Here is a 12001-nt window from a genome sequence, read left to right on the forward strand (position 1 = left end):
TACTATTTGTAACTATTTCCTTAAATTCCCTGCCTACTGCACCGTGGTCCCTTATAGGCAGTGATCCTGCCTTTCATGTTTCATCGGGAAGGTGCTATTGGAATTCATCAGCCATCAATGGGGTGCAGGACTTTCTATCCGATACCCTTTTAGTTTTAAATGAGTGGCGTGGAAATGAAATAGTATTCTTTGAAGAATTTTTGCGGAAGATTATTTCTTATGCTAATAAATCTTCAAGATCGAGAAGAGGGGTTGCAGTTCCCAGTACATTGTGTATCTTAAATAAAGAAATTAACAATTTAGTCCGGGAACAATATTTAGATCGAGGTACGGAACGTGGAAAAGAGATCTCCAGGCTAAAAAGAAAGAGAAGCAGACTTAAGTCAAAACTAAAAAAGGGCAAGGAAGACAAAGTCTGGATTGACTTAAGGGAATCTGTTGCTCACGGTAGGATTAGAGATTTTTGGGCAATAATTGGTAAGGGGTGTGGGTCTAGATTGAGCCCCTCCCCTATCCCTATAGCGGAAGAGGTATGGTCCATTTATATCCGGGACCTTTATGCAAGGAATTGTTCTTCTGATATTATCGCCTTTGATGATATTATAGGTGATGAAATCACTATCGGTTTGACTGCAGATGGCCTTATGAACTATCCTTCTGAAAAGGAAATTGAGATGGCCATAAAAAATATGCGTGTCTCCGGGGCAATGGGCCCAGATGAACTCCCCATGACGGTCCTCAAACAGGATCCTGTAAGGTGGAGTAAAATTCTGTACCCCTTGTATAAAGCTTGCTTTATGTCTAGAACGGTACCTGCCTCTTGGAGGGGGAGTATCCTGGTCCCCATTTTTAAGAAGGGAACTAGGGATTGCCCAAGTAATTACCGTTTGATTGCTCTCCTCGATTCAATCGGAAAGGTTTTTGCGAAATGTCTTTTAGTATCCCTCTCCGCTTGGGTTGAGGAAAACAATATCCTGCCGCTTGAACAGACTGGCTTCCGCAGGAACCACGGAACGCTGGATAATCTTACCGCTCTTCATGTGGTTACGGATAAATATGTACAGGTGAGGCGGGGGGCAGTGTATGCAGCTTTTATAGATTTCTCCACGGCATTCGACAAAGTGGACCGTGGAATCCTGTGGAGAAAATTGGCTGCGCTTGGTCTCCCGTCTCATCTGTTGGAGTTGGTGCGGGCTCTCCATACAGAGACTTGGTGTAGGGTCCTGCTCGGGGGTGAAGGGGGGCTATCTGACCCAATTCCATCGGGTAATGGCCTTAAACAAGGATGTTTATTAGCTCCCCTCTTGTTCTCCTTATATACGGCTGACCTGCCCGCCGCTTTATCTGCCACAGAGGGCATCGCCCCATTGGTGGGGGGGACCCCAATAACTTGTTTGATGTATGCCGATGATGTTCTTATTCTTGATTTAACTCCCAAAGGACTCTCAAATCGGCTGCATGCTCTCCATAGTTATGCGGTGGCTCATTGCATGAAGATTAACATAATCAAAAGTAAAGTCATGTGTATAGTAGGCAAGAAGAGGTGTCGAGCGGCAGATTTTGGTTGGTTTATCGGGGGGCAAAAATTGGAGGTTGTAAAGTCTTATATTTTTTTGGGGAAAATCGTTACGGCTAATTTGAGTGAGAAGCTGCATATAGAGCATTGCTCTCGTAAAGCTCTAGCCCATGGCAAAGGTTTAAACTCATTATACCATGCAACGGGGAAACGGCACTTTCCGATTCTATTGGAAGTGTACAGATCAAAAATCCCCGCAACAATTCTCTATGGTATTGAGTTAATAGAGGTGAAAAAGTGGGACTTTTGCCATAAGATTGAGGGGAAACTCTTAAGATCGCTTTCTTCCTTAAATACTGCTTGCTCTCTGTCTGCCTGCAGGCTCGACTATGGTCTAAGGAGCAGTTGGGTACAGGGATTATGTGCCCTAGTAAGATGGGTGGCCTGTCTTGCGAGAGCAGAAGTCGGGACATTGAGAGCTCTCCTCAAAAGTGAATTACTGGGTAATTTTAAAGAGTTTTCTCAACTGGTTCGTAATTTTAGAAAAGCCGTAACTCTTTTAAAATTAGATGAAACCACTCTTTTTGTGTATTCCCCTTTACAGTTAAAACTTGTTTTAAAAGCAGCCTCTTGGGACCTTTGCTTTCAATCGGATAAAAAGTTAATTCGTGGAAAAAGGAATGCAGATATCCTTTTCGACACTTATCTGATGAAGCAGCCACAATTCTATGTGCGTTGGTCCGTTCCTCACGGTATTCGTAGATTTTGGTTTCTGCTACGCTACGACCTAATACCATTAAATCTTTTGTTATCTAAATGGTATGGCTCCTCCTCTTTGTGCAATCTATGTAATTTGAATACTCAGGACTGTATGCATGTTTTACTGATTTGCCCGGCGCTATGTAAATTGCGCACTAGATGGTTAAAAGTTATTTGTCTCCGTCTGGGCATTCTCACTTTGAATGATTTTGTTCATGCACTTTATTGTCCCCCCAATGAAATGTTCTGCTTCCACATTTTTTAATTTTTTAAAGGTTTTTTAGCTATTTATTAATAATCCATGGAGATGCTTTTTGGCTTGTCAATTTTCTCAGTTCTGTTGTGTATGTTAGCTTGTATTCATTTCAGGTATTTTTAGGGCAGACTTTGTTTGTATAATGTATCATATTGCTTGTATCTTTGTACATTTTATGTGGCCCTCGGCTGAGAGCCAAAACATAATAAACAATTTGATTGATACCATTGCAAGTTGCTGCTCAGTTTTTGGATCTGGGTTCGTCGGGTTCTTGGTGAAACTACAAGTCCTATATATCCTCACAACCAGGAAGGTCTACCGGATGTAACGGTATATTGCTTTCCAAGAGCTGTCAAAATTAGAAAAAGTTATAGGTGAAAACGTTGAGACAAAAGGCTGTTTTTTTCAACAAATGTTCAATTATTCCAATATCTAACTGTTAGTTTCTATAACGAAACCTTCATGGATTTAGACAAATGACCCCTTTCTGAATTCAGAATTTTGTCTACTTTTCGAAAATGTAAAGCTTTCCAGGATCCATTATTGCTCTCAAACTCATTTCTACCATTAACTGGAAGGAGGTGGAAAGCTCTAAAAATAGCAAAAATAGGCTATGTCCCAGAAAAATGCCAAAACTGAGTGAAAAATTTCGGTTCTCTGACAAAAGACTGTCATTCCCTAAAAGCTGAGAAAATGGAGATTTCAGCCCCACAAACCCTTTTTTGATACCATTTTCAGGGAAAAACCCAGAGGCCTTCATTTGCAGCCCGTTTTTCCCATTTTTCTGAAAAAAACAAAAAAAACACTATATTTTGGTTAATTTCTGGGACCCCTCCAAGGGAATCCACAAACCCTGGGCGCCTTTAGAATCCATATGATGTTGGAAGAAAAGGACGCAAAATTGGCGTGGATACCTCGTGTGGTCAAAAAGTTACAAGGGCCTAAGCGCGCACTACTCCAAAACGCCAAAAAAGCCTTAGCACAGGAGGGGAAAAGGCCTAGCAGCGAAGGGGTTAATAGGGTCCATGGAACCAACACATTCTGTAATTATCATGAGTATTGCCGCCTAAGTAGAGCATACAAATGGAGTCATTCACTTGGAACTAGGATCTAGAGCTGCATTCATGTTATAAAAAATGATTCTGTTGTAGATAAATAATGGTCGCCCAAGAAACTTGTGGTAAATTCGAATAAAATGACTCTCGTAGGCATATCAAAACACTTTTTGACAGTGGAACTATCATCCAATGACCTTTTGCAACATGAAGGACAGAGATAATTATTATTTCCTGCTGGATGTTAGCACTGTACTTGAACTGTTTGAAATACCCATTGTGGGTCGTGCTACTTTGCAGTTTGTACCATGATTCCATTTTGTTGACATCTCACTGCATAACTACTCCTGATAAATAACAATGTCTGGCCTGATTTATTAATACCACTAGTTCTGGCAAGCCCCACATTTTCATGAATATATTTTGCCCACAGCATTTAAATGAATATATTCCATCTTTTAGATGAAATTGAATACGCAGATCGGCTTAGAAGAGAGAATAAGATGCAATTTTCTTTTCTTTTTTGCAACCCAGACTGAATGCATTATCTGGATTGCAACATAGGCGAGAGAGCATGATCTCTGCTAGCTGAATTTTGAGCAAAATTACACAGTATAAGAAGAAAAGGATTTACAACCTTTTGGAAATCTGATTTTTGATGTAAAACATAACTCGACAAATGTCATGGTGTACTACTTAAAACATCAAAACGTCATATTTTATTTCGTGACAGGACTACATTTAGTGGGAAAAGAGATCAATATGTCTCAGTGAAAACTTGCCAGCCGTTTCATATTTTCAAACAACAAAAAAGGCACAATCACAACAATAGCAGATGCACCACCATAGTGATTCAACTCAGCAGTCATGTAGCAGTTGCCTAACGAAACTTGAGACCTAAAGTTCACAGATGGGTCTCCCGCCACTCTGGACCCAGCTTTCAGGCCAGGGGCCCCACTGTCCCTGCACAGTGCTAGAGAGAGGCCCCTGTAGCTCAAGACTCCTCCCCACACTCCCCACACCAGCACAATCCTTGTCTGGGTGAACCACAAAAGTCAATAAATTAACCTGTGCTTAATCCTTGGGTAGCTTGGCACAAAAAGCAGTCAGGCTTTACTTAGATCCACTGTGTTAAATATTTATGAAGCACTCACATAGTAATAAAGTGAAAACACAACACAAGAGAAATCCCACACCAGTTTAGAAAAATAGAGAAAACGTTTTATAAATAAAGAAGCATCAAAGTAAAAGAAATCCAATAAGTAGAACTGAAGTTATGAATGTTTTCAACTTTTAAGTGAATTATTGTGCCTACAAGATCGTACACCAATGCAGGTATCTTGTATTACTGGACAGGGGCACAGTCAAAATGAAGGCCGTCCGTGATGGAGAGCTGTTCAGCTACACAAGGTGGACTTGGGTCAGTCTTGGCTTACCTTGTGACTTAGAAGCAATTTCAAACAAAAGTTTCTGTGAAGGTAAAGTTCAGCAGGGCAAGGCAGCCAGCAGCATCAAAGGAAGAGGTATTGTTGACAAGGAGCTTCTGGATAGGGTTACACTGATGATTTCTTCCTTCAGACTTGCTCACTTTTTTAGAAGTTGAAAATCTCCAGTGGGATGAAGCTGCAGGGTGTAGCCAAAGAGTGCTCCACAAGACTGGATACCTTTTCTGGGTGGTCCTGCTAAACAGGATTTGCTGCTGCTGAAAAGAATGTAGTGGGAGCAACTGCGGGGTCAGGCCAACCAGCGATGTACCTTGGGCAGATAAGCAGGCAGGTAAGTCCAGATTTTCTGTCAGATCTTAGGTCACTTTTCGGTGGAGGATTTTCTAAGCCCCAGTATAGGAACTCCCTCCCGACCCACCTCCGCCTGACCCAGGACCACCTCGCCTTCAGGAAGCAACTCAAGACCTGGCTGTTCGAGCAGTAGCGGACCCCCCTCCCCTAGCGCCTTGAGACCCTCTGGGTGAGTAGTGCGCTATATAAATGCTTGATTGATTGATTGATTGAAAGTGGGTTTCTGTTGCAGTACCCCCCTACACTTTATGCCTGGCTTTTGATGCAACTTTGACTGTAAAGTACTGGATCCCTGCTAATCAGGTTCCCCGTACCTGTGTTCGTTCCCTAAAAATATACCACAATTGGCACCCCTTTAGCGCACACATAAGATATAAGTCCCCAGTAAAATGTAACTCTGGCACCAAGGGCCTTGTGGGTAAAGAGGGTCCCTAAAGGCTGCAACACAAATTGTGCCACTCTAAGGGACCCCTCAGCAAGCACATGCACACTGCCACTGCAGCCTGCATGTCTTGTTGTGGAACAAACTGAAGAGTTGACATTGCACACATCCCTGTGTGCCATGCCATAGACATTGCATGACATATAGGGAAGACACCCCTCTAGCAGGCCTTATCCCTAAGGCAGGGTGCACTATATCAGCTGTCAGGACATATCTGCATGAGCAATTATGCCCCTGCAATATTCTTGTTGATTCCTGGATATTGTAAGTGACCAGGGAAGCCATAGTAAGTACATGGCTGGACACTCATCATTAGGAGTTCCCCAGCCCTGTGATGGAGTCACTGAAATATAGGATGTTTGGTACCCTGCCTGAACCCTAACAATCCTTAGTGTGATCACTGACTGGCCTGAGTCAGCCTGCTCCCATCAGACAGTGTTCTGACCTCATGGGGAGAGTGCCTGCGTACTCTGGGACCAAGAACAATGCCCTTCCTGGGTAGAGATGTTGACACCACCCCTTGGTCAGGATGAGCCATCCTTGGGTGGGGATCTTCAAAGGCCTTGCCACTTTATAATGTGAGTATAGCAACAAGTAGGGGAAAGGATGGGACCAATTGCGATCCAGTCGGGCTGAAATTACCATTCACAAGGGAAGGAATGGAAGGTCCCGCCACAGTCTCAGCCCCAAAGTGGAGACAACAAGGAGGTGACTGGGCTGTTCCTAGAAGAAGTGAGGGAGGGAGAGAACTGGTGATATAGATGGAGGGGGAGGGGGAGAGAAGGGAAGTGACGGTCACGAGGGAGGGGTCTGTGCTCAAGTGGACAAACACCCCTGGGTATCCAATGTGTTGGATTTAGTTGCCTCACCCACCCTTGCGAGTGTCATGCTTCATCATCGGCGTTGCTCCTCGTCGGGCAGGCGGTGCAATGCCCAACGGGCTCACCTCAAGGAGGGGCTCTTTGTCGGAGATCTTCTATCCAACTGCCTTATGGTGAAGTGCGGGTGAGGGGCCAGTAATAAGTAGAAGGTGCGGGTGAGAGTAAAAAGTAGCTCAGGGTACCGGAGACAATTTTATTCTGGTGGTCCCCTGCCACTAGTAAAATCAGGGATAGCCGGTATTCATGGGAACAAAAAGTTTCCCAGTGTGAATGACACTGTTCCTACCTAGGCTACGGCACAGGCATCTAGAACCCAAATACATTGGCTTCATGCCCGATACCAGATCCGCCGGGTACTGTTGACACCCCTCAATCCTAACCCCTAGGTAGGAACAGTGTCAGACAGGTAGTACAACAGATGTGTCTTGTTTAAACTGATACTTTTGATTAGATCATGTTTTAGTAGATTGTAGGTTTCTTTATATATAGGTCCTGAAGAATCGCAGTTAATAAACTAGATGCGAGAAACATGTTGACCACAATTTTTGCACCTTTAGCCTTGATTCACACTGGGAAACTTTTTGTTCCCATGAATACCGGCTATCCCTGATTTTACTAGTGGCAGGGGACCACCAGAATAAAATTGTCTCCGGTACCCTGAGCTACTTTTTACTCTCACCTGCACCTTCTACTTATTACTGGCCCCTCACCTGCACTTCACCATAAGGCAATTGGATAGAAGATCTCTGACAAAGAGCCCCTCCTTGAGGTGAGCCCGTTGGGCATTGCACCGCCTGCCCGACGAGGATGGAAAGAATAGGACGTATTCTCCCCTCTGCCAAATCCATCCCTCAGGTGCTGGAGGTGAGCTGAAGTACACTTTTCAGTGCCCACCATCTTGAAGATGGTGGGAATCCTCCAATCAACATCACGTATATGCCCACCCCACACCTTGGGTGAACATTTAAAGAGTGTAGTCACCCTTAAAGTAATTAGCCCATTGGCTACTACCTGGCACTCCCTTAAAAGTCCCCTAAATGTAGTATTTAGATGGCCCCCTGAGCCCTGAGCTTCAGTTCCTGATGACCTAAGTAGAGCCAGACACTACAGACCTGCACCAGCAGAGAAGACTGCAGAGACCCACTGACTTGGCCCCAGCCCTACCGACTTGCCTGCAGCCCTCTGAAGCTCATCCTGCAGCTCAGCGCCCTCCAGAATCCAGGGAGGACTGACTGCCTTCAATAAAGATCAAAACTCCCAAGGACAGTGGACCTGTTCGCCAAGCAACCATCTTCAAAGTCAGGACTCTGTGGCCTGAAGAACCACAAAGCCTTCCCCGGTTCCACTTCTGCACCCGATACTTCTGGCCCTAGTCCAAGTGGTCCACCAGTTCCAGGAATGCTCTCCAGTGCTCCAGAGCTCAAGTCCACCATGAGCTGGACTCCTCGACGTTGCCTGCATCCTCTGCATGGAGACCCCCCAACCGTGACGTGCTCCAAAAAACCGTTTCTGCCACCAAAAGGTGCCCTAAACCTGTCCATCCTCAGCCTTGGTGAAGAGGACACAAGATGTCCCTACATCCCTGAGCATCACAACTCACCTTTGCAGCTGTAGGTTTCCTTTGAACGGCCTCCTGGACTGAGCCTGAAGCCCTTGTTCGATTTGGGTGTTCTCCATTGCCTTGCATTGGGCACCCAATGCTGTGTTGGCACCCTGCACCCAGCCATCTCTGTGCCACTGGTGGTGTAGTGTTGGTGCTGCTTTTGGCACTGTCCAGTGCTTGCCTAAACCCCTGGAGACTGTCTCCAGTCCACTGCTACTTACTTGTAAGCAGCTTCCGATCGATTACCCCCAACCCCTGTTGACTTGCATTGGGCGCCCAACCTCACCTGCACCCTGGCCCTAATGTGACACTGGTGGTGCACTATTGGTGCTGAACTGAACCTTGCCCAATACTGACCTTAACTTCAGAAGACTGGTCTTGTAAGTCGATGTTATTCCTATGTATGCTGAATGTTTTCTTCCTCTCATAGGTTAACATTGCGGTCTGAAAATTGTTTTAAGTGTCCATTTTTTAAACTGAAAAATATTTATTTTAAAAAACGTATTGCCTATGATGAAGTTCTGTGGTTCTGAATATCAAGAAGTACTGTTTTTATAAATTAGTCTCAAATGTATTCATTGAGTGTGTGTCTAATTTATTGGCACTGTGTGTACAACACATGCATAACACTACCCTCTGATAAGCTTAACTGCTCACCCACACTATCACCAATAGAGCCTTAGTATTATCTACTTTATCCTTTGTAGAGCATTTAGGGATCCAATTGACTCTGCACACTATACCTCATCTTTGTATAGTATATAGAGAGCCTGCTTCCTACACCCAGCTTTTAGGGTTAATCAGGAGCAGCATCTTAACCACTAATACAAAGAAATAAGGACTGGAGCTGCAGAATTGGGGGTTCAGGACTCACTTTATCAAAGGCCAGATGCAGGGTTTAAGGTCTCTGGAGGTATTATGTCCTTGTAGCTCAGAACAGGAACGGTGGTGGTGCCTCCACGAGGGCAAATGACTGTTGCCTTGCTGTTGAAAGTGAAGTGAAACATGAAAAATGAAATGGTAATAAAAGAAATGTATTACTGTTCTATTTTTCATTCTGGCAAGCAGTTGAGTCTGAGATGGAGGGACCAGCATCAGGGAGGAACAGTGGGCACAGTACACATCAGTTTAAAGTGCACATTCACTTTGGCCGGCTATCTTGGGACAGCCAGCCTGGCATGTACACTTTAAACGCTCCAACCAGAGCTGTCTTAGACAGCTGGATGGAGAGCAATCACAGGCTTCCAGGGCCTGAAGGAGCATCAGACCACGGCACTCCAGCCAATCTTGGCACTGCTCTCATGTTGCCTGAGCAACATCAGAGCAGTGCCAGGACTGGTAGAGGAGAGTTGGAAATGGCGCTGAGAGCTTACTGCCTGTGCTGGAGATGAAGAGAAGCAATGGGTAAGTAAATATTTCTTTATTTTAATTTAAATTAGCTCACTGGCAGGCATTGTGAGAAACTTGCAGTGCCTCCAGCCTCAACTCCCGAGCTCTTAATCATGGCTAGTTACAAACACTGTTAATAAATGGACCACAATTGAGAGCTTTGGCGCTGAGCCTAAGGGCACTGCTGTTTTTTACCAGTACCTGTCAGTGTGTTAAATATTCATCCCAACAGTTTTGTTTGTCGCTGGCCACCACTGAGTTGGAGACCAATCAACTATCCCTGTGAAAGGCTTTGATAGTCCTAGTTCCAAGAAGAAAGGCAGGCCTCAAGCAGCAGGGTAGTCCTCTGGAAGTACAAGCGAGCTTCGATCAGCAGGGCAGTCTTCTGAAGTACAAAGCAGACCTCAAGCAGGAGGGTAGTCCTTTAAAGTACAAGGCAGTCCTTCTGGTGCACTATGCAGGTCTAGGAGGGGTCTGAGGGTCCAATATTTATACCTTGTGCTAGCCTTGAAAAGTGGGGAAACTTCTAGGCTATCCCCACATCTAGTTCTATAAAGTTCCTTCTTTCCCCAGCCAAAGCTTCAAAAAGTCTATGGTCACAAAACAGAAAACCTAAAAAAAAGTCTAGTGTTACATTTCTTTGACTGAGCTGGTGGCAGCCACTTTTATAGTCCAAGCTAGCTAGGGCGCAGATCTATACCCACCCATCCTTTCAGGCTGGCCTATCCTGCCCACACCTAAGCCCTATTCTCTCACTGTCTAATCCTAACAGCAGGGTCATGTGAGATTGGACACTGGCAGCAGGCACCAAATGGTTAGGACCAGAAAATGGCAGCTTTCAAAAAGTAATGATCAACAAAGGAGTTAGGTCCAATGGGACAAGGAAAATTCGACAAGAAGAAAGTGATTACCCGAGCCTACAAATTACTTCTAGCATATGTTTTAACGCTGAACTGATCAACAAATATGACTTTTGTTCAATCTGGTTTTTATTAACCAGTATTATTTTCTCAAAAATTCATTTGTTTGTTGAAAATTTATAAAGAGAAAAACATGTAGTCATACCAATAAAGAATTACATACATCATTCAAAAAACCAATCAACAAATGAATTCACATGATCAACAACAACAATACACATTGAACATTACACGGAATAGGACCATACAATGACTAATAACAACAAAGACAAGATAAACAGCTATTATTTCTTTTACACATTTTCACCATTACTGTTCATAATGTGTGATTCATTGAATTTTCATTATCGTCTTTTACAATCAAATGGAACAATACTAGACAGAAAAGGGGAAACAGTGAGACTCCCACAAAATCTGTGAATATTTAATTTGAGTTCTTCAGTGGCAAAAATGCCAATGCGTTTCGAGTCCTAGTCCTCACGATGCAAGGACTCTCATCAGGGATGCTGAATGTCTAGATTTGCACTGGACTTCATTCCTGTGTGCAATGATGATTTGTCTAAGACAATAATAAACAGAACACTACTGTTATTCTTGCTCCACTTTCAAAAAGTGACATAAATATGACTTTACCATTAAAGAGGATTATAAATGACTATTCATTTGAGACAAAACAAGACATTTCTACCTCTTCCCAATCAAAAATTACCACGTATTAAATGTATTAAACCAACCCAATTTTATCCTGTGGGACAGGTGGGCCTTGCAATAGTGAAAATATAATTTAGACATTTTTCACTACCAGGACACGTAACACTCAAAAACACATGCCCAATGCACCCTGCCCTATGGGCATTTTAGGGCCTAACTTATGGGTGATTTATACGTACTGAAAAGGAAGGCTTAAGTCCGGCAAAAGGTTTATTTTGCCATGTCGAATCTGCAGTTGAAAAACTGGTCTACAAGCTTTAGTGGCAGGCTGGAGACATGTTGCATAGGCTACTTTAGTGAGTGGCCCTTTGAGTGCTTCGCACTCACTAGTAGCATTTAATTTACAGGCCTGTGGTACATGTAGGACCGCTTTATCCGGGATTTGGGTGTAAACCAAATTTACTATGTTTAAAGGCGAGAGCACAAGTACTTTAGCACTGGTTAGCAATGGTAAAGTAATTGTTTTACATAATTTAACACGTCTCTAATCTTGGGCGCAATTACAAGAGAGCCCCTTCTTATATATACCTACAGGAGAGTAGAAGATCTCTTTATTATCCAAAACTATATCCTGACTTAAGAAGTTGCATCAGAATTTATGCCTTTCCTCATGTTGCAACTGTGCCTTTACTCTTGTTGCATCATTGGAATGTTCTTAAGAAAGAATTATAGC

Source organism: Lissotriton helveticus, chromosome 11 (genome assembly GCF_964261635.1).
Source record: "Lissotriton helveticus chromosome 11, aLisHel1.1, whole genome shotgun sequence".
NCBI classification, from domain to species: domain Eukaryota; kingdom Metazoa; phylum Chordata; class Amphibia; order Caudata; family Salamandridae; genus Lissotriton; species Lissotriton helveticus.